Source organism: Cucumis sativus, chromosome 6, assembly GCF_000004075.3.
Source record: "Cucumis sativus cultivar 9930 chromosome 6, Cucumber_9930_V3, whole genome shotgun sequence".
Taxonomy (NCBI): domain Eukaryota; kingdom Viridiplantae; phylum Streptophyta; class Magnoliopsida; order Cucurbitales; family Cucurbitaceae; genus Cucumis; species Cucumis sativus.
In genome coordinates this window covers 18,751,603-18,772,278 of record NC_026660.2, presented here as the reverse complement: position 1 = coordinate 18,772,278, position 20,676 = coordinate 18,751,603, and the positions used below count along the sequence as shown (strand labels likewise).

General features: G+C 28.8%; 1 pseudogene; it reads right to left on the bottom strand.

The window, feature by feature from the left end:
- Positions 1 to 1,544: 1,544 nt before the first annotated feature.
- Positions 1,545 to 12,404, bottom strand: LOC101205222 (annotated as a pseudogene).
- Between the last annotated feature and the right edge of the window lie 8,272 nt (positions 12,405 to 20,676).

Genomic DNA, 20,676 nt, shown 5'->3' with positions numbered 1-20,676 from the left:
ACATAAGCAAGCTATCATGTGCAGAGTCGTAAATCTAAAATAATAATAATAATAAAAAAGTCATTTTATCACAGGCCTTCCAATATAAAAAACAGTAGCCTTTTTTTTATCACAACATTTTACTCCAAGCCTCATACTAACATATGTAGTCACGTTGCATATCTAATAAGATTCTACAACTTGTTTCAAATATTATTGTAAAATCAAATTAAACAAGGCGGCCAAAATAAGAACATTAAAATTTTAGAGATTTACACCAATAGTAACTAGTTTTAAAATAATCACAACTAAATTTTTTTTACCATGTCTCAAAACAACCGCAATTACAATCAAAACCATTAGTACAACTACTACAACCTAAACATAAAAGTGGCATTGTAGCTGCATAAAGTAGATTATGAAACTAATGTGTTCGATGGTCACCCGAATTTGGGATTTCTAAAGGCATAATTACAATTCAAATCCGCTGCCTTCCCATTTTCTATTCATAAGATCAATATTTATCTCATATTTGATAAGAAATTGATCATATAAAAAACAATAATAATGATACTCAACCATTCTAAGCAAACAGAAATCATAAAGTTCTTCGCCCTCCATAATTGTCTTTCCATTTTCGTGTTCTTTTATCAATATCATTTCAAAAACTGAAAAATATTGAATATAATTTACTACTATCACTTTCTATTGTTGATAACACAATCAATTTCATAGAGAAAAAAGAAACTATTATGATCTTATTGTACGTAAGCTTAACTTTCCAATGATTTTAGGTGAGAGTTGGAGAACAAAACATCATGAGTAAGAAGTACTTGTTTTGGAGACATCATGAACAACTTAAATTTCTTAATACAAACACCATATAGCAATAACATAAATTCAAACCCTTCAAGGGACACATAAAACTAGAATAAGATCACCTTAGCAATTAGCCACTGATTTTCGAGACACATTTCATCAAACATCTTAGAGAACAATCCAAATACCCACCATGTAAGTAAAAAGACCCATCTTTCAAATCTCTTCACACAGACACCATATATAACACTAGGAGAAGTTCAGTCCCCATTAAAAGAAAACGGAAAATTAGAACAAAAACACCTTATGAATAGCCTTTAATTTGATTTTGGAGACATAAACAAAAAAACTTGTTACATTGTGGAGACCAAAATTCAGGGCTTCTGTAAAACTGTCAATAGAGAACAACTAATTAAAAACATGTTTTTGGCTCAGTGCTATCTCAATAACTCAACTCAACAAAGCGGACAACAACCATAAAGTTCATTATGGCTTGGAAGAAACTAGTTCCACATATCCATCTAAGCAAACCAAAACAAATTTGATCATGTATCTTGCCTGGATATATTTGGGGCACATCCACCCATCTTCACCAATTGAATGCAATGCATGCAATATGCCATAAAAAGAATTTTGGACTTGTGATATTGTTGAAGAATTTTGGACAAAATCTTAGGTTCCAACCATTCTCAATCATACCATATAATTTTGTTAATTTCTGCAAACTAGTGAAAAATATCCTAATCTTACACAGATGCACAAGTGCCAGTGAGAGAACCAAACATGCCATTGAGCAAAACTCCAACTCCCAAATTAAAGAGGAATTGATGAGAAAATAAGAATCCAAAACTAATAAGAGAAATAAAGAACCAGAGAAGAATTCTAGCACAAATTGGACACTTATGGCACATCTTACCAGCCAACCGCTACCTCGGCTGATGATGGATGCAGGCACTGGAGTTGCACTGCCATATCTTGATGCAGCAAAAAATGTTCCGGTACTCTGAAATATCTTATTATTAGAAGTAACATGACTTGGAGGTAAGTAGCTAATGGTAAAGAAGACATATATAATACATATGAAGTCAAAGAACATGACCTCAAAGTGGGAAACAACAGAAGCAACCATCATTGCAAAGGCTTCTCCAGCATTGAAAGTTGGACCTCCCCAATGAAATGGATAGGGAATGTAAATCCTGCACGCAATGAAATGAGATAATATAGACCATATAAGAACTCTCCAACAGTTCTGAAAGAAATATTCTGTGGTAAAAACAATCAAATAACTTCTTAGTTAACTAGCGAAAGAAATTTAAAAAAAATTAGTAACATGTTAAACTCCAAATTGAAAATATAAATACGTAATAAATATAAAATTGAAATTATGTAAAATTTGTAAATTTGAATTTCACTAAAAATTAACCAGGTTGACATAGTATTGGTTGTTATAGAATATATACGTAAAACAAACCCATCACTACAAATATTCCAACCCTTTCGTCTACTATAAATAATTAATTATATTTTGAAATAAAATAAAAAATATAGCCATGGAGCAATACTCAAAAGTCCAACTTGATCAGTGCGAGAACTTTTCTGAGTTGTTGTGGGCTTGTCATTATAAAACAGTGCTTGAAGTTAAGAGTTGTGCATATAGCTAGATGATTACAATTGAAAACAACACCGAATATGGATCATAGATTGGCTGTTTAATTTTCAATAAATAAGGAAGATACTGCAAAACCACAAAACCAATCAAGAAGAGTTTGTGATACCCTCGAATGCACAAAGTGAAGCTGTGAAGTGAGGCTAAAATATGAGATTTTACTTACGTGTGAGATATTAACTATAATAATCAGTCCAGGATCTGGATGTCCAATTTCTACACATTTTGCCAGCTAAAAATAGCAAACAGTATGAAGAACATGAAGAAAATCAATTTTCAAGGTAAGATTGAAGAGCAAAAGGCTATTTATTGCATTACCATTGGAAAACCAAGATGATACAGACCAAGTCCAGTGAAAGTAACACAGGGAACCACATAATGAGGGCTGAAAAACCTAATCCAAAAGTCATTACAAAAATTATGTACTCAACTAAAATAACCAAGTTCAACATGGTTAAGAAACACATAAACTAAGTAGTTAAGAGTTACCCACCACACAGTATTCCTCCAAAAGCCAAGGAAACCCATAACCATTTGAAAACATGAAGCCACTATGAGAGCTCCTTGAATTCCTTGCATAGCCTGAATGAATCTCTGAAAGTATATACAGCAAGTAAATGCCAAAACATTATTGTTTTAGATCCCTTCAGAAGCATTAAAACCAATAGAATTATGAGAAAAGTAACAAAGTATTACATCTTGAGGATCTGTCAAGGAAGCATATCTCTTAGCCAAACAATGGAGATTGTAGGAATAAGATAAGCATATGAACCCACAACCACAACTGGTAATCTAGTCCCAAACAAAGACTGAAATAATGTGTTCAATCCCGAAACAAATAGCAAGGTTGGATCACTTTGGTCTTCTCAACCTGAGTTCCAAATGTTGGGATTGATGCCCTAAATCTTGTGGTTTTGTAGTTTGTAATTGTATATATTATACAAACATTTTATTTATCTAATAAAATAAAGTATGTTATTTTATTTGACATTTAGTTGCATTAACCCACAAAACCAATAAACTAACATCCAAGGTTATTTTATGTAACCTAAACATGTATGTGGAGACATACAAGTGGATCATGTTTAAATGATAACCTAAATGGTCTATAGTAGATGGATAAGGCTGAATACCTTATTTTGGTGACACTACAAATACGGTCTGCTTTGTAGTTGTTACAATTGTTGTAAAGTGCTACAAATGATTTGATCATAATCATTCATGTCGAGACATTAGAGCAGGGGTATTCTATACAAAGAGTCTGTATAAGATCGGACCACGAAATGAATAGTCTCTCTTATTAACACCGTTACTAGTTAAGACTACATTTCACCAAGATGATCATAGGTGACTTGACCTGAATCTTGAGTGAGTTGTGAACTCCTGCCTATAAAGGCAGTTCTTTGATTTGCATGGGTGAGAGTGGCCTATATCGCCGACTCAATAAGTCTACCATTTTGAGGATTCATTTGATTAGGGAGCTGGAAACACAACTACACAAGAAAGAATTCACTCTTTCTCTATAGATAGAGTAAGTAGAGAAATTGCTCTCTTAAGGGCTGATTCTAGGGCTTGAACAATGTGGCGCCACACCCTCTCTTGGCTCGAGAGGAGTTTCGTTATAGTGAGACAATAATTATTGTTCATTAGAGGAATTGGTGGTATTTAAGGAGTTAGATGTAACTACATGGACAAAACGATAATTTTTGGCCTAGCTGTACTTAGCAATTTGTGAAGGGTCATTGCACTGTTGATTGGTTATATCTAATGGACACAAAAATATATCTACAGTAAAAAGAGTGCAACTATTGGTCTTTAGTGGAATGACTGATAATGAATAGTGATTAATTTAATTAAAGAGTTTAATTAATTAATCTCACATCATTGGAGCTTTAATTTGTAGATCCATAAGGTCCCCTTGTTAGCTCAATAAAGATAAATGAGAATCAAATTTATTTTGGTTTAACTTGAATCGTTCAAATTGATTAAAGAGAATAAATTGTACATGATACAATTAATATAATGTATTTGATACATTATAATATCATGAGAGAAGTTAATATTTGAATATGATTCAAATAATAATAATATGGATTTGATTCATATTAGAACTATAGATCATAGGAGAAGATCTATACCCTTGGTTATATTATATATGATATAATATAAAATTAATATTATATGAGATATAATATTAAATTAATATTATATAAGATATAATATAATTTGAATTTATATTATATTTATATTAATATTAATTCAAATAAAAGAATAACTCCAATGGAGTTATTCTACCTAATGGGAGAGGGAGGAAGTTATTTTTTATAACTTCCCTCTCCATCTCTCTTCATATCTTTTGGTTAATATAGAAGGGAGGTGAAATTAAAAAAACAAGAGCTATGTCTGTAAAAATAAAAAAAGTCTATGCAAATAATTTTTCCTTTAAAACAAAAACACAAAGCTCCACATCTATCTGTGTATTTTTTATCTTGAGTCAAGAAAGATTTTGTGGTGTTGCACGTGGTGTTCATTGAAAAGTTTGAAACTTCTTGGGAGGTTCTACAAATGTTAGTTTTCTGGAAGGTTCTACAAATGTTAGTTTTCTGGAAGGTTCTACAAATGTTAGTTTTCTTTCTCCTTATCCTGCAGATGAGCATGTTTAGGTGTTTTCTCTTTGTTTCAAATTGAAATTCGTGTGTTCTCCTTATCCTCCAGATGAGCATGTTTAGGTGTTTTCTCTTTGTTTCAAATTGAAATTCGTTCACACGCTTCCGCTATGGGAATTCAATTCATTCAGAGCTTCAGTACTTCAGAGCTTCAATTCTTCTTTCAACAAAAAAATACCTCCTCAAATGAATGACAAATTTCTCTATTTATAGAGAAAATTTGTGGGCTTTAGGTGGGTTTTGGTCATTTGCTTGTTGGGCTTGAACTTTGACCAATTTGCTTGTTGGGCTTAGGCTTATGCCCATTTGTCTTATTGGATTTGGACTTGGGCTTGGGCCCATTTGCTTTATTGGGCTTAGGTCCATCTGCTTGTTGAGTTTGAATTTGGTTGGATTGAATAAACTTAATTATCAAAATCCAATAAAATATAATTATCGAATATTTGTTATGATGATGTGACAGGATTTAATTGGCCGAAATTTCTTACTCAACAAATACCCCTGTCGAGATTAGTGCACGTGTATGAATGGACGAGTCTCGAAAACGATAAGCTGAAACAAAAAATACTAAGTGATTTGTTCTTGACTATGATTTCAGTTAATATGACAAATTAATCACACTATGCATGAGTGTGATTAAAATAACGTATGAGATTAGGTGAATTTTGGATTTAATTTAAAATTTTGTATAAATAAATAAATAAATATATATATATATATATGGTAATTTAATTGGAGGCTAAAGTTGGAAAATTGCCAATATCCAAATATGTATGTATATTTTTAATATTCCACATAAATCAAATTATTTTTATTTATTTATATATTTTTTTAAAAAAAATTGAGATTTGTTAAAACGAATACTTAATTTTTTAATAGAAATAAATTTGAATATCTCAATTAAAAGATTCATTCGAATATCCTAAAAAAAAAAAATCAACAAAATTTAGTTTATCTCTTATTTCATCCAATCTATAATTTCTTATCCCTATAAATAGTTGAAAAAATAGTTGAAGTGGTAAAGAAAGGAAGCAAGCAAAAAGAAACGAAAAAGAAGCCATCAAAAAAAATTTACTAGTCACTTTCTTTCCCTCCGCTACGCCACTTGTCACTTTCTTTCCCTCCGCACAAAAGTAATTTCATCATATCTCTCTTCTCTTTTTCTTTTTTTTTTTTTTAATTTGTCGCACATGGAGACGGAGTGGTATAGAAAAAGGAAGGAAAGGAAGAAAGAAGTAAATGAGAAGAGAAAAGAAAAGACACGAAAAAGGAAGGAAAGAGGCTGAAAGGTTTTTTTTTAATTTTAATTTCTTTTTTTCAAAACTCGTTTTTACCAACAATTGATTTATTATTATATATATATTTCTTTATTTTCTTTTGTATTGACGCGTGTCTATATATATTCTGATTTACTTTTTAGCTTTTGTGGTTTTATATATGTGTATATATATTTGTTATTTTCTTTTACTTTTTTGTTTTCCATTCTAGAAAGCTTTATTTATGTACATTCTTTTAAGTTGCTTCTAACCACTTTCAAAAGTGCTTATCTTACTTAATTTACTAATAATAATTTTTTTCCCTTTTTTTTATGGTTAGTATGTGTGACATTGCACCACTTCTATAAAGGTTAAGATTTTTTTTACATATTTTATATTTTATATTATTAATTTTTTTATATATTTTATATTTTTTATTATTATTAGTATCTTGGTTTCAATATCCTGGTTTATTGAGTTTGTGAGTTTCTACATGATAGACGATGCAACTCTAGGCAACTCTATCATCACTATCCTAACTTCTTAGGTTTGACGATAGACGATGCAACTCTATCATCACTAACCTAACTTCTTAGGTTTCTACATGATAGACGATACCTAGATGATCCTAGGTTTCTACATGATAGAAGATCCTAGGTTTCTACATGATAGACGATCCTAGGTTTCTACATGATAGACGATCCTAGGTTTCTACATGATAGACGATCCTAAGTTTAGACGATCCTAGGTTTCTACATGATAGACGATCCTAGGTTTCTACATGATAGACGATCCTAGGTTTCTACATGATAGACGATCCTAGGTTTAGACGATCCTAGGTTTCTACATGATAGACGATCCTAGGTTTCTACATGTTAGACGATCCTAGGTTTCTACATGATAGACGATCCTAGGTTTCTACATGATAGACGATCCTAGGTTTAGACGATCCTAGGTTTCTACATGATAGACGATCCTAGGTTTCTACATGTTAGACGATCCTAGGTTTCTACATGATAGACGATCCTAGGTTTCTACATGATAGACGATCCTAGGTTTCCACGATAGAACCTATCATGTCCCCTATTGCTTTGGCAGCTTGAATTTCATGATACTTATTTTCCTATATATATATATATATATATATATATATATATATATATATATATATTTCTTTTTTTTTTAAGCAAGTCATCAGATTTCTTTTTTTTGTATACTTCACGGAACAATTCTTTTTTTTTGTATACTTCACGGAACAATTCTTTTTTTTCGGAACAATTCTTTTTTTGTATACTTCACAGAACAATTCTTTTTTCTTTTTTTGTATACTTCGTATACTTCACACAACAATTCTTTTTTCTTTTTTTGTATACTTCACAGAACAATTCTTTTTTTTGTATACTTCACAGAACAATTCTTTTTTTGTATACTTCACAGAACAATTCTTTTTTTGTATACTTCACAGAACAATTCTTTTTTTGTATACTTCACAGAACAATTCTTTTTTTTGTATACTTCACGGAACAATTCTTTTTTTTTGTATACTTCACAGAACAATTCTTTTTTTGTATACTTCACGGAACAATTCGTGAATGAAAACAGAATGAAAACAGATATCCTGTAATAGTTTAAGAACGTATGAGTCTTGCAATCTTTTGTGCATGATGAGACTCCTACTTTTGAAATGTCTCTCACTAGCCTTTAAAAGGGCTCTCACTCGGCATCGTCTAATTGAATGTCAAACACGTTAGAGATAGAGATTTAATAGTATGAACAAGCGAAACAAAACAAAAACAATTACAATTAGTAACACTAATTGTTGAAGAAGGCGGCGGCCAAGAGGGTCTTTAGAGGGGTTGTAGTCGGCGTTTCACTTCTTCAAAATGTCCTTTTCTATTTATTGGCCCACTGCTGAGGTGTATATGTCCTCAAATATTCTTTTTCTTTTAAATACTGAAGCCTTGAAATTCAACCCCATGTTGCATATTTCTACGCAACTATAACTCTCCAAACTTTTCAAAAAATGAAATTCAGAGTCTTCTCCGGCAACAACCAGGTGATTCCGGCGAAATCAGAGACGGCGACGATTGTGTATGGAGGTGCCGGAAATGTGAAATCTGTGATTCCTAAGAAGAGGAGGTTAGTGAAGAGGATGATGTACGATTGTATTAAAGAATGGATCAAATCCCTGTTTTGTCCCACGCCGAAACTTGGGTAATCGCAGAAAGCCCATTTCTCAACATTTTTATAATCATCATCTCACTGGTTTCATCGTGTGCTGTTGTATTTGTTTTTGTGTAAGGCTCTGTGTTTTGTTCTATGTTTCATCTAATTACTCAGAAAACAGAGCCGTTTTCTTTTCTTTTCTGTTCTTTTCTTTTCTTTTCTTTTCTTTTCGTTTTCAATGTGATGCAAATAAGTTGTGTTTTGTTCCTTGTTTCTATGTCATTGTGAGTGTTGTTTTTGAATGAAAGAGTGGGTAATTGGGTGTTGTTCAAATTATGTTTAAAACAGAGGCTCCACAAATCCGCCGGAAAAAGAAGCAACTCATCAGCACTGAATCGTTGAATTTTCCTTTTGTCTTTTTTTTAAAAAAAAAAAAAAGAAATGAAGTGATAAAAATCAACAGATGCAATTGAGTTCTATTCCAATCCAAACACTACAACTTGGAAATTTCTCTCTTTTCGTTTTTGTAGGTTGAAATTTTGGATTAGATACAACACAATCGTTTCTCCCTACAGAAATTGTCCAAATTTTTACTATTATAATATATACTTAATACCTTTTTATTTATGTATTCTTAAACTCAATTCATTTGAATATATATTCTTTTAGATTTTTTTTAAAAAATGACAATAATCTCAATATGCAATCTCTTAACTTAAGTGAATTAGATCGATAGCGAGATTGGGATGGAGAGCGATTAAAACTTATGGATGAAATTGAAGGTTAGTTGGAACTCGAATTTAAGATTAAAAATCCAAAATTAACTATAATTAATTCAGGTTTGTTATGTGAAAGTAGAGTGAATGAGTAGGATTTTGACCCCAAAAGCAAGGCATGGAGCAAGCAAGATGAAAGATGAGCAAAAACAAAAACATAAATACTGAAAAAGAAATGGAAAGAAGTGTAGGTGGTTTTGGTGTTTAGAGAAAAGAGCAGTGCATTGGTATTAGTATTATGATTTAGAAGAAAAATGATAGAGAGAGTGCATAATTACAATTAAAAATACGATAACTAATAGATGTGTTGAATATTGATAGTGAAAGAAAGGCATCCTCCTTGACTAACCCATAAAGAAAAAGAATATAACTCAAAAGTTAGGTGAGTAGATTTCACGCAATTAATTTGGTTTAGCATTTAGGGTTTAGGGTTTTCAGATTATGGACTCCCGTTGAGGACAATTAGATTGGTTGTATTAAATAATGAAAGAAGAATCGTACTATTTTATACCAACTCATAAACCTTAGCTAAATTTGTAACTTAATTACCCAAAACCATTCTTTAATCATTCATCCATTCACTTGTAGCTCCCTCCATATCTCATTTTATAACCATTCATATATTAGGTTTTTTTTTTGTTTTTCTTTTTTCTAATGTGAACACAATTAATGCATAAACTTTATAGTTGACTACTATTAATATACTGTCAGAACGTTTCAATTTAAGAAAACATAATATGAAAGCTTCATTTCAATTATTTCTCATCCTGAATACAATGTTTTTACCCCCAATCATTTTTATTCTTCCCATATTGTTTAGTTCCATTTATATATAGTCTATGAATTCTTTAAGGAAGAAAAAGGTCAATGGTGACTGACAAAACTGCATTAGTCTCCCATTGTAGCTCTAATATTGCAACATGTTGATTAACCACCTACGTCCCAAATACTAAAATTTCGTTTAATTTAGAGTAGCTGGAGAGAAATAAAAATAAAAATAAACACATGTATATATAATAATTATATTATAAGTTAAAAAAAACATACTTTCTAAAATTTAGAGTTTTGAAGGGGTATATATTTTGTTTTTCTCATTATTATTTTTCTTAATAAAAACTATTAATTACATTAATTATAATTAAATTTGAGTTATTTCATGAGAACTCATGGACCAATCCAATCTATAATGTTTTTCTTTCTTTAAATCTAGTTCAACTCAAAGTGTGTCATGAGTTTTTACAAACATCATTAGGTGATAAATGTGTATTAATAATACGAGTATTATTGAAGTTTTAAATGATAAAACTATGAGATGTTATTTGTGGTGTGAACCAAAATAAATATGTTAATCCTTGAAAGTGGAAGGTAAAATTAGATTGCATTATTGTAACTTGCAAGTGGGAAGAAAAAGAGAAGAGGGTGTGAGAGGGAAAAGTAATCATTTCATTTTGTGAATCGGAAAACAAAAGAAAACCGATTATTTTAAATTTTATATGAAATTATAATATAAGTTGAATTTAGTCTTTATGGTGTGAATTTAATTTAGTGCCAAACTATTTTCTCAATCAACTTTAAAAACTAATTAATAAATGTCTAAACTCTTCAAATTTTGTATGAGTAGATTTGTTAATATTAAAATTATAAAGTAGGTAGGTTAATAAGATTTAGACAAACTATAATAATATTTGTGTTGGTGAGAACTAAAGAATTACAGATTTGGATTATGTAAAGCACAAATAATATTGAGTTTAGACAATTAAAAGAAAGAAAAATAGATATGAAATCAAATTTTTATATGAGAGGTGGAATTAGAGAAGGTTCCAGGAAGGTTCCAAGACGTTAGTAATGAATAATTTGAAAAGCACAAAAACTTTGTATTATGAGAATTGGAAATGGAATGCTCATTTTAAATTTGAATAATGAATTTCAGTTTATTATAGTTAATTAATTATTTTAATTTAGTTTTTTTATAATAAATAAATAAAGTGTTGAGTTATTTTTAGAAGGAAAGGTGGTGGAAGCTTCTTATGACAGTCAAAAAAAACAAAAAAAAGGTTTGGTTGATTTAAATTAACTTTTTGCTTAAACTCTTATAATTTTCACCTACGCCTCTAACAATAACAAAATAAATCAAAATATTTATAAGTTATAACAAAGTTTTAAATTCTATTATTAACAAAATATTTATTTAAATTGAAAATTTGTTTATTTTAAAAAGAAAACATATTTATATTGGACCCTTAAGCTTAAAAAGAACGTTAAACATAACCTACTTAACTATGCAACAGAAAAGTTATACATGGTTGAAAACTACACCCATGTTTTGTATTATAAAAATTATGAAAAAAAAAATAAATGTAAAAAATTGAATTGATATAACTAAGATTAGAGAAATTACATTAAATAATAAAATTGTAAAAAATATTTATAAAATATAATAAAATTTTAGATTTTATCAAATAAAACACAATGATAAACTTCTATCAATATTCATCAATGTGTTGATATATATTGATAAAACTCTATCAATGTCTATTAGTATTTATAATTGATATAATTTAAAATTTGTTTTTATTTTGTAAATATTACTATTGATTGTGCTATACTTTAAAATGTCTCTTAAACTAAATATATAATTATTGAGTGGAGTGAAACAATCCATTTAGACATATCATCAATATATATCATCTTTAAAAATATAAAACACCCCCTAAATATTGATCATTATAAAAGAATCAAAAAACCCCATGGGGGAGAAAGTCCTCCGAGAAATTTAATTATTTAAGTATTTGGTCCTTTTTTGTTAAAAAGGGAAAAAAGAAGGGACTTAGAAATTTCCTGACACTAATCAATATATAAATAGATAGATCGTTGGTTGAGTTCAGATAACACATATACTCACAAACACAGCTCCTAACAAAATGCATTGCACACTCCTGCCCCACCACAATCGCGTCTCCGATCTTCCTCCAGACAAGCCGGTGGCGGCGTTCAGAAGCCCTGTGATTCGGGACAGAGTCGGCGGTAGGAAAATAAAATCTGTGATTCCCAAGCAGAGGAAGCTGGTGAAGACCATGATTTACCACTCCCTTAAGGACTTCCTTATTTCCCTCTTTCGTCCCTCCTCGGACATCCACAACCGCCCCAAACCCATTTCTAAAGATTTGTAATCATCATCACTCTTACATTACATCTTTGTATCAAAGCATTTCAATTTCTTCTATCTTTTTCTCTTTTCTTTTTTTTGTCCTCCTTTGTCTCATCTTAATGTAAAAACAGAGCATTGTTCTTTACAAATTGCAAACATGTAATGAAAGTTGTAGGTTTTGTTCTTAATTATGTGCCCCTTCAAAATTATTTTGGTTGTTTGTTTAATCAAAAACTGAGTGATTCGGCTTTATCTAGGATTGTTCCATCGAATTTACAAAACAGAGTTTCCGAAAATTTGCACGAAGAAAACCTTATTATTAATAATAATAATATTAATCTCATTTTGCCAGTTTCTATTTTAGATGCTCACCAATATAATGTTGTTGAATACATTGGAAATTATATATATGTATATATTAGGGTAGAAATATTGGACTTTTCAAACCTCAAAATTGATGGTAAAATTATACCATACCCAAATTATGGTGAATGGATGGATATATTATACATATTTGTTTTTAAAAATGTCTTCTAAAATCACAAACCAATTAGATGTAAAATCTGCTGTCAATCTTTTTCTTACACCTCATTTTAATTCAAACATAATTAAAATATAAATGTGGATTAGTTTTCTTTTTTTAGTTAATTCGTTAGTAGCAATCATTTACATATGTTTCCTCACCTAAGATGTGCTGACATATGTAATCATAACGTTGAGCTTTTGCTCGTTTAGGAAACTTTGACATATTTGTTTGTGAGTAAAATTTGGGTGTGGACGGTTGTCACCCAGCACACTAGAGATGTCCATAGGGCAGAGTGGGATCCAGATGTCATTCCCCATTTCATTGACACACACCAATTCAAGTAGAGAAAAGTAAGAATCTAAAACTTAAAAAGGAAAGCAAACATATGAATACGAACATTAGTGAGAAACTGTTTTCTTTATTGTTCCTTAGATTTGGTTATCTTTATTGTAACATTATATTTCTCAAATTTTAACAACAAAAAACGAGAGCATTTATCAAATAATTCCGTCGTTTCCTAAAAAAGTGAGAGACATAAAACAAAAAATGAAAACATTATTAAACGGGTCTTTGATGTTAAATTTAATTAAAAATTACACAAATTTAATCTACTAATTACTAATAATGTAAAGTAAGGAAAAAAAAAGTTGAACATAGACTTGTCAAAGTGTATTAACCTGGACTATGTATCATGCATAGATTCACTCCATGTCCTTTTTTCTATAAAATATTGTTTTTATCACTATACTAAAATGGATTTTGTGAAAATAAAATTAAGTTTTAATTTGTGGATGTGATGGTTTATTAATGGATATTTTGAAGAAATTATAGAACGGAATTTATAACGCAAACCTAACATAATTATATTGGGTATAATTAAATAATTATAAGTAGTGATAAAGTATGCATTAATTGCAATGGAAGTTGGAAGTGGGAATGGGAAGGAAGGAATAAAAATGAACATAAATTAATGTAAATTTGAAATGAAATGCAAATTCACATACATTAATTTCACTTCAATTTCATTTTGTGACATTCCTCTAAACAAATTCCGTGGCATTCATCTACGAATTACAAACTACACGTTACATTTTAGACCCAATTCTTCAACTACAAATCTAATTTAATCACAATTATATTTCAAAAGTGGAATTAGGAGAAATTTCTAAGAAAGCTTCTACGAATTTTACTACAGTATTCTGAATTCCTTTAAAATTTGAATCTATTTTTATTAGGATTACTTAACACTTAATTTGAAAAACAACAGATTAAAAATATATAGCTGTATTTTATGTTTTGAAACATGGGTTTGAAAATTGAATTTTAATTTTAGAAAAATGTTTAAACCTATTTCATATTTTGGATTATCTGTCTCGTATATTCACTAAACCCAGTTAATCTAAAAATATAAAATAGAATTTAGATTTTCTACCAAATAAATCTTTATAAATCTCCATTAATATTTTGATTTCCTTTGTGATTAAAAATAACAACAACAGTAAGTAGATAAATGTATCTTTTAAAGGAGCTTATTGGATATTTCCTCTTCTCAATGTATCTCTTTTCTTGTACATTGAGAGGAGGAAATATCCAAGAAACTTCTTAAAGAAATACATATGTGGTTGTTGAAATGCCTTGAATTCGATATGTGACGCTACAAACGACCTAGTACAGGGTCTCGCGATTAGTTATTTACAACTTTGATGCTAAAGTTTAGAGTAGTGCATATTAAACTCTCTAAACCTTAGTGTTGTATTGTATTTTGGTTTCTTTTAAATAATATTTGTACTGTCCATGGACATAGCTAACACATTATTAGTAAATCATATATATATGTGCGTCATTTCTTACGTTTCATCACTACTTAATTGTTGATTTCATGACTAACCATTATTCGTGAAAAATCTGTGTTGAATTACATTAATTTTTGAAATATATATTTTTCTTTCAGTAAGTTGTAAAATTTGAGTGAAGAAGAAGAAATATGAATTAGTATGATCTAGTGCAACTAAAATGTATAGATTAAGTTTATAAATCTTATTATACACTTCTATTTTTTTCTTTATAAAAACAAATTAGTATCATCCAACCCAAACACATCAAAACAAATTTATTTGAAGCATAAATTACAAAATTTAAAAATAAAAGAGAAGTTATGATTTAATAATGAAATTAGAAGTAAAAAGTAAAAAGTAAAAAGAAGAAAAGGGAAGGAACCATCTAATTAATTATAAATATATGAAAATTTAAAAAAGATGGGACAAAAGGACAAAAGGCAAATACATCTACTTGTCTTTGCATAGGAAATTACATGGAAATTTTTAGTTCGATGGAAGCATTTAAGAACCCCTATGAAACCAACTTTTTTTAACTACGCAAAAATTGGGATCCAGAATCTCGCCGGGAAACAATTGTGTATCTCTGTTTCTAAAACCCACCCACATAATTGACCCGATTTCAATTCCAACTGCCATGGACGTGCCGGGGGTGGGCGGACAACAGTTTCCAATGAACTTAATGACTGGATCAGAATTGGGCATGAGAGTGAGGCCTGAAGGAGAGTCCATGGCTGTGGTGGAGGCGGTAACTGTGGAAGCATCGGATCGGGTAGTTCAAATGGCGATGGGGTACAAAACCGGCGGTCCAAAAATGAAATCGGTGATTCCGATGAAGAGAAAGCTTGTGAAGAGAATGATGTATGAGTCCATAAAGAATTTTGTCATATCACGGTTTCCGTCCGTCGGCTCCAGCGCCAGAGCGCCACTGTGAACCTAATTGTCATCAGGGTTCAGTTCAGATGTCTGTATTACCGTCTAAGGTTTTGATGTTTTTTCTTTTTTAATTTAGTGTTTTTGAGGTTTGTGATCTTTCTCTGTTTTTTCCTTTTCTTTTCTTTTCTTTTCTTTTCTTTTTTTTGGTGTTTTGGAGGTTTGTCATCCTCCGTTTTACCGTTTAATGTTTTTCTATTCGTAGACAAAAGTCTCAAATTCAAAATTTTTCCTTAATTGTTGTATGAAATTTTTCAGAAAAATAAAAAAGATATAGTAGATTGAATATTTGTATAAAATGTAAATATTTTGTTGATTGTTATATAAAATAAGAAGGAATAATAAAGTGAGGCGAATGTGGTTGGGGCCACCACAGGATGCTTATTCATTTTGATTTGGTAGGGGCCACCATGGCAGTTGGATAATTGTATTAATGATTGCTTGAAAATTTGGAATTCCGTACAGAATATTCTCTTTTCTCCAATTAACAATCAACAATCACTCTTTATTATAATTCTCACCAACTTTTTCTTATTCTTCAAACTTTCCAATCTTCCTTTATCAATTCTTTTCTTCTATAGTCATATTTCATTCTCTTTATACAACTTTGTTTTTTTTTCCATAATAATCTTCCTTTTACTGGGTTTTTTTTTTTTCACTCTTTTTCTTTTTTCTATATGAGAATATATGAAACACTGGAATGAATATTACACAATTCTCAAATTACAAGTGTGAATGATTCTATCCAACATTCTTTTTAGTTGGTTTTATTTTAACATTTTAATTTCTCAATATTTTATATGTTGCTACAACACAATGAGTAAAGAAACTGACTGGAAAATACATAAGAGGCTGCTTTTGTTGGGAAAAAGAAAGATCAAAAGTCATAATAAATAAATAAATAAATAACTGAAAGAAAAAGAAAAGAGGAAGAAGAAAAAGGAGGCACTCTTTTTCTTTTCTTAATGGACAAGATACAATCAGATTTCAAACAACTCTCTAATCATACTTATCATCCACAATCCAATTTCAACTGTGTTTAATTCATATTTTTTAAACTTTAAAACTCTATGCTTTAGAAGTTTTTAAGTATATATTCAATTTTTTTTTCTTTTCCATAATTTATCCCTAAGATAGAAAAGAAAATTAAAATTTTATATCTTAATGTAATCCTAATATTTCAACTTAGGTTAGGTCGCTAGATATATGTAAGTTTTAAAAAGGGGTTTTTTCAAAGGAAAATTAACAATCTAATTATATCATATGAAAAAAAATTTACTAAAAACAAAATTCATTAGAGATATAAATAAATATTTTATCAATTTTTCTTTTTTTCTTTTTATATATAATTTCACTCTTAAAAAATATCAAATAAGTCAACAACCTACTAAATACAAAATTTTAATTTTAATTATTTATTAACGTCTTATGAAGTTAAAAAACCAATCAATACAATGAAGGTTGAATTATGAATTATAAATAGATAGAAATTAAGGAAAAGATAAATTTTTGTAAAGAAAAAGTAGGACACTTTAAATGGAAACCTACAAGGAATTAAAGCAAGTACCCTACAAACATGACATAAACCAAAAGTATAATAAGACTATATTGAATGAATTCAATAACTCCCCCCTAGAAGTAGATCAATAATACAATTAAGGATAATTAAGTCAATTAGTTATTAAAACAAAATTAACAAAGTAAGGCATTATTTAATAAGTGGGGAGTGGGGATTACCTGAGCTACCCACAATTGTTGACTATAATCCCACCCCATCCACCCCCAAATAGGTTTCCTGTTTTTGGTCATTTTCCCTGCTTTAGTCATCAGTTTAGAACTTTATTTAAATCATAAATTATGATTAGGTAGTTAATTATATATCTTAAAATATAGAAGCAACTAAAATAGACATTTTGTACCTTTCTCAACCCCATAAATAGAGGAATTTTAATCCCTAGTTTGTTCTTATTTCAATTGGTAGCTCTTTTTTTTTTTTTTTAATTTCCTAAAATTACTTTGAACACTAAACATATATATATATATATAGATGAATTACCAGTTAATTAAAAACTTTTTACGTAAGGGGTTTTCCTTTTCTTTTTTTTTTTTAATTAAAAATACAAAAAAAATGCCTAAATTGGGAAAGTATATAGGCATAAAAGTAAAGGTGAAGGTGGGTCCAATGTGCATATAATAATGACAATTCCTTGACGTGGGCGAGCCAGTTATAGTGTTGCTGAGGTCGAAGTGATGCATCACTCATTACGTAGTCTGCATGAGGTTTGTTTGCCCTACCACGTAATAATATGAATATTTCTTTAACTAACCAGCCGTTTTATTTTCATTAAAGGAAAGGTCACAATTGGTTTGATTTTTTTATTTATTTATTTTGGAACAAACTTACAACGTGACAAAACCATAGATTTTAAAAGAAGAAAATCCAAATCAAATATCCAATCAGCAACAAAACAAATCATTACTTTTTATTTTCTTTGGTTTATTATCAGCTTTTTTTTTTTCCTTCCAAATTATTATTATTATTTCTATTTTTGTTTTGAATCAGTTTTTTTTTTAAAAAAATTGAATTATAAAATTAGGATATTTAACTCATATAGTCTAAATTGTTACATGATATTACATAAAAAATCCAAATTACTAATAAATTTCATAAAAGTCCTAAATGAACTAATATATTACATAAATGTAGGCTCAAATTACTTTAATACTCATTTCTATTATCTAATTGATTTATAACAAATATCTAAATGAAAAAATTCGTAGGATATAGTTTTGGAAAAAAGTGTGGTCCAAATTAATTTAATACCAATTTCTATTATTTAATTGATTTATAACAAATATTTAAAGGGAAAAAAAGGGTGGGATACTCTTTTGCAAATAAGTGGGGCACAAAATAATTTAATACAAATTTCTATTATTTAATTGATTTATAACAGATATCTAAATGGAAAAAGGGTGGGATGCACTTTTGGAAATAAGTGGGACCCAAAATAATTTAATACAAACTTATATTATTTAATTGATTTATAACAAATATCTAAATGGAAAAAATAATGAGACACGGTTTTGGAAAGAAGTGGAAAAATTTTCATGTTTTTCTTCCATGAAAACGGTTGTCTACTCCTTCCAACGTGGATTACGATTTTTACTTCAAAATTTTAGAGAGTTCGAAGGTGAAGAGAAGACAGTCGACGACCGACAAATACAAAACTTCTCGAACATAATTTAGTTAAAAATTTCGAGGTTAGTATTGTATATATTCAACACATATGGAACATTATGTATATTAGGTATATTTTAGAATTTAATTAAATAGCCAATCAAATGAAAATGTAGTTTTGAATGTGATACATTTTAAAGTTTATTGAGATTTCGGCGGTGAAGAAGAAAACTTTCAATGGTCGAAAAATACAAAACTTATCCGACATAATCTAGCTAGAAATTTTGTGCTTAATATTATATATATTCAAAACAAATGAAACATTCAATATATTAGGTATATTTTAGATTATATTCAAAACATATGAAACATTTGATATAATTAGGTATATTTTAAATATACAATTAAATAGACAAACAAACGAAAATTTAGTTTTGAGTGTGATACATTCTAAAGTTTATTAAGAATTCAACGTTGAAAAAGAACATGCATACTATCAAAAAATAATAGAACTGTATGTCAGTATATAGTAGTATTGTATATAATATGAGATATATATATACTAAAACACATAACATAACTATTATAGATTGCAGATATATTAAAGTAAAATGTAATTAGATACATTTATAAAAGAAAAATATGTATATATGATCATGTCGTTTACTACTGTTAATATTTATTCTACAAACAAAAAATTTAAACACAAATTTTGTAGGAATCATGTATAAGGTATTATTGTTTATAATATGAGATATATATATTAAATAACATATATAAATTCTGTGTATATTTTATTAGTGAAAGGTTCTTATATCAATTTGTTTATGTATTTTATTTAAATATTCATATCTTATGTAGTAAATAATACATTATGTTTGAAATAATATTGATTATGTATTAAAGTTGTTTATGACTATAAAAACATGAATGAGAAATAATTATGATGAGTATATGTAATATATGCTATTAAAAAATTAATTGTTTTATAGTATATGTAATGTTGAGAAAAACTTAATATTATTGTAATGTAGGGACTTTCACGAAAGAATTGAAGATCTAGAGAATTGTATGAAAGAAAAATGAATTATTCAGTAACATACATGTAAGAAATATAATTAATGTTAAATGCAGTAAAAAAAAACACATAACATAAAAAAGAAATGTATATGTATTATTGAATTTATGCAGTGGTATATATATGTAACAAATCACACAACATAAATAAGTTATTCAGTAACATATATGTAAGAAATATATATATAAAAAAAAGGAATGAATATATATTTGTGTATATATTGATATATATACACACTAAAAAAATCACAGAATATGAAAAGGAACATGTGTATGTATTATTAAATATATGTAGTAGTATATATGTTACAAGTCCCATAACATAAATTTATTATTCAGTGGTATATCATAGTATATACGAACGACATGACACTTAATAACAAAAACTATATGTCGAACATGACAGAAAGATGAACTGAACAATAAAAAATTAAATAAAATAGGAGGAACATGACCGAAATATATATTACGAAACAGATAAAGCTTCAAGTGATGGACAATAATGACTGCCGGATATGGAGAATAATAGGTAAAAATATAATCTTAGAAAAAAGATATAAATAGGTTATTACAAATTAGAATAAAATTATTCATATAATAATATTTTTTTATTTATAGTTAATTAAAAAGATATTTAAAATTTATTATCAT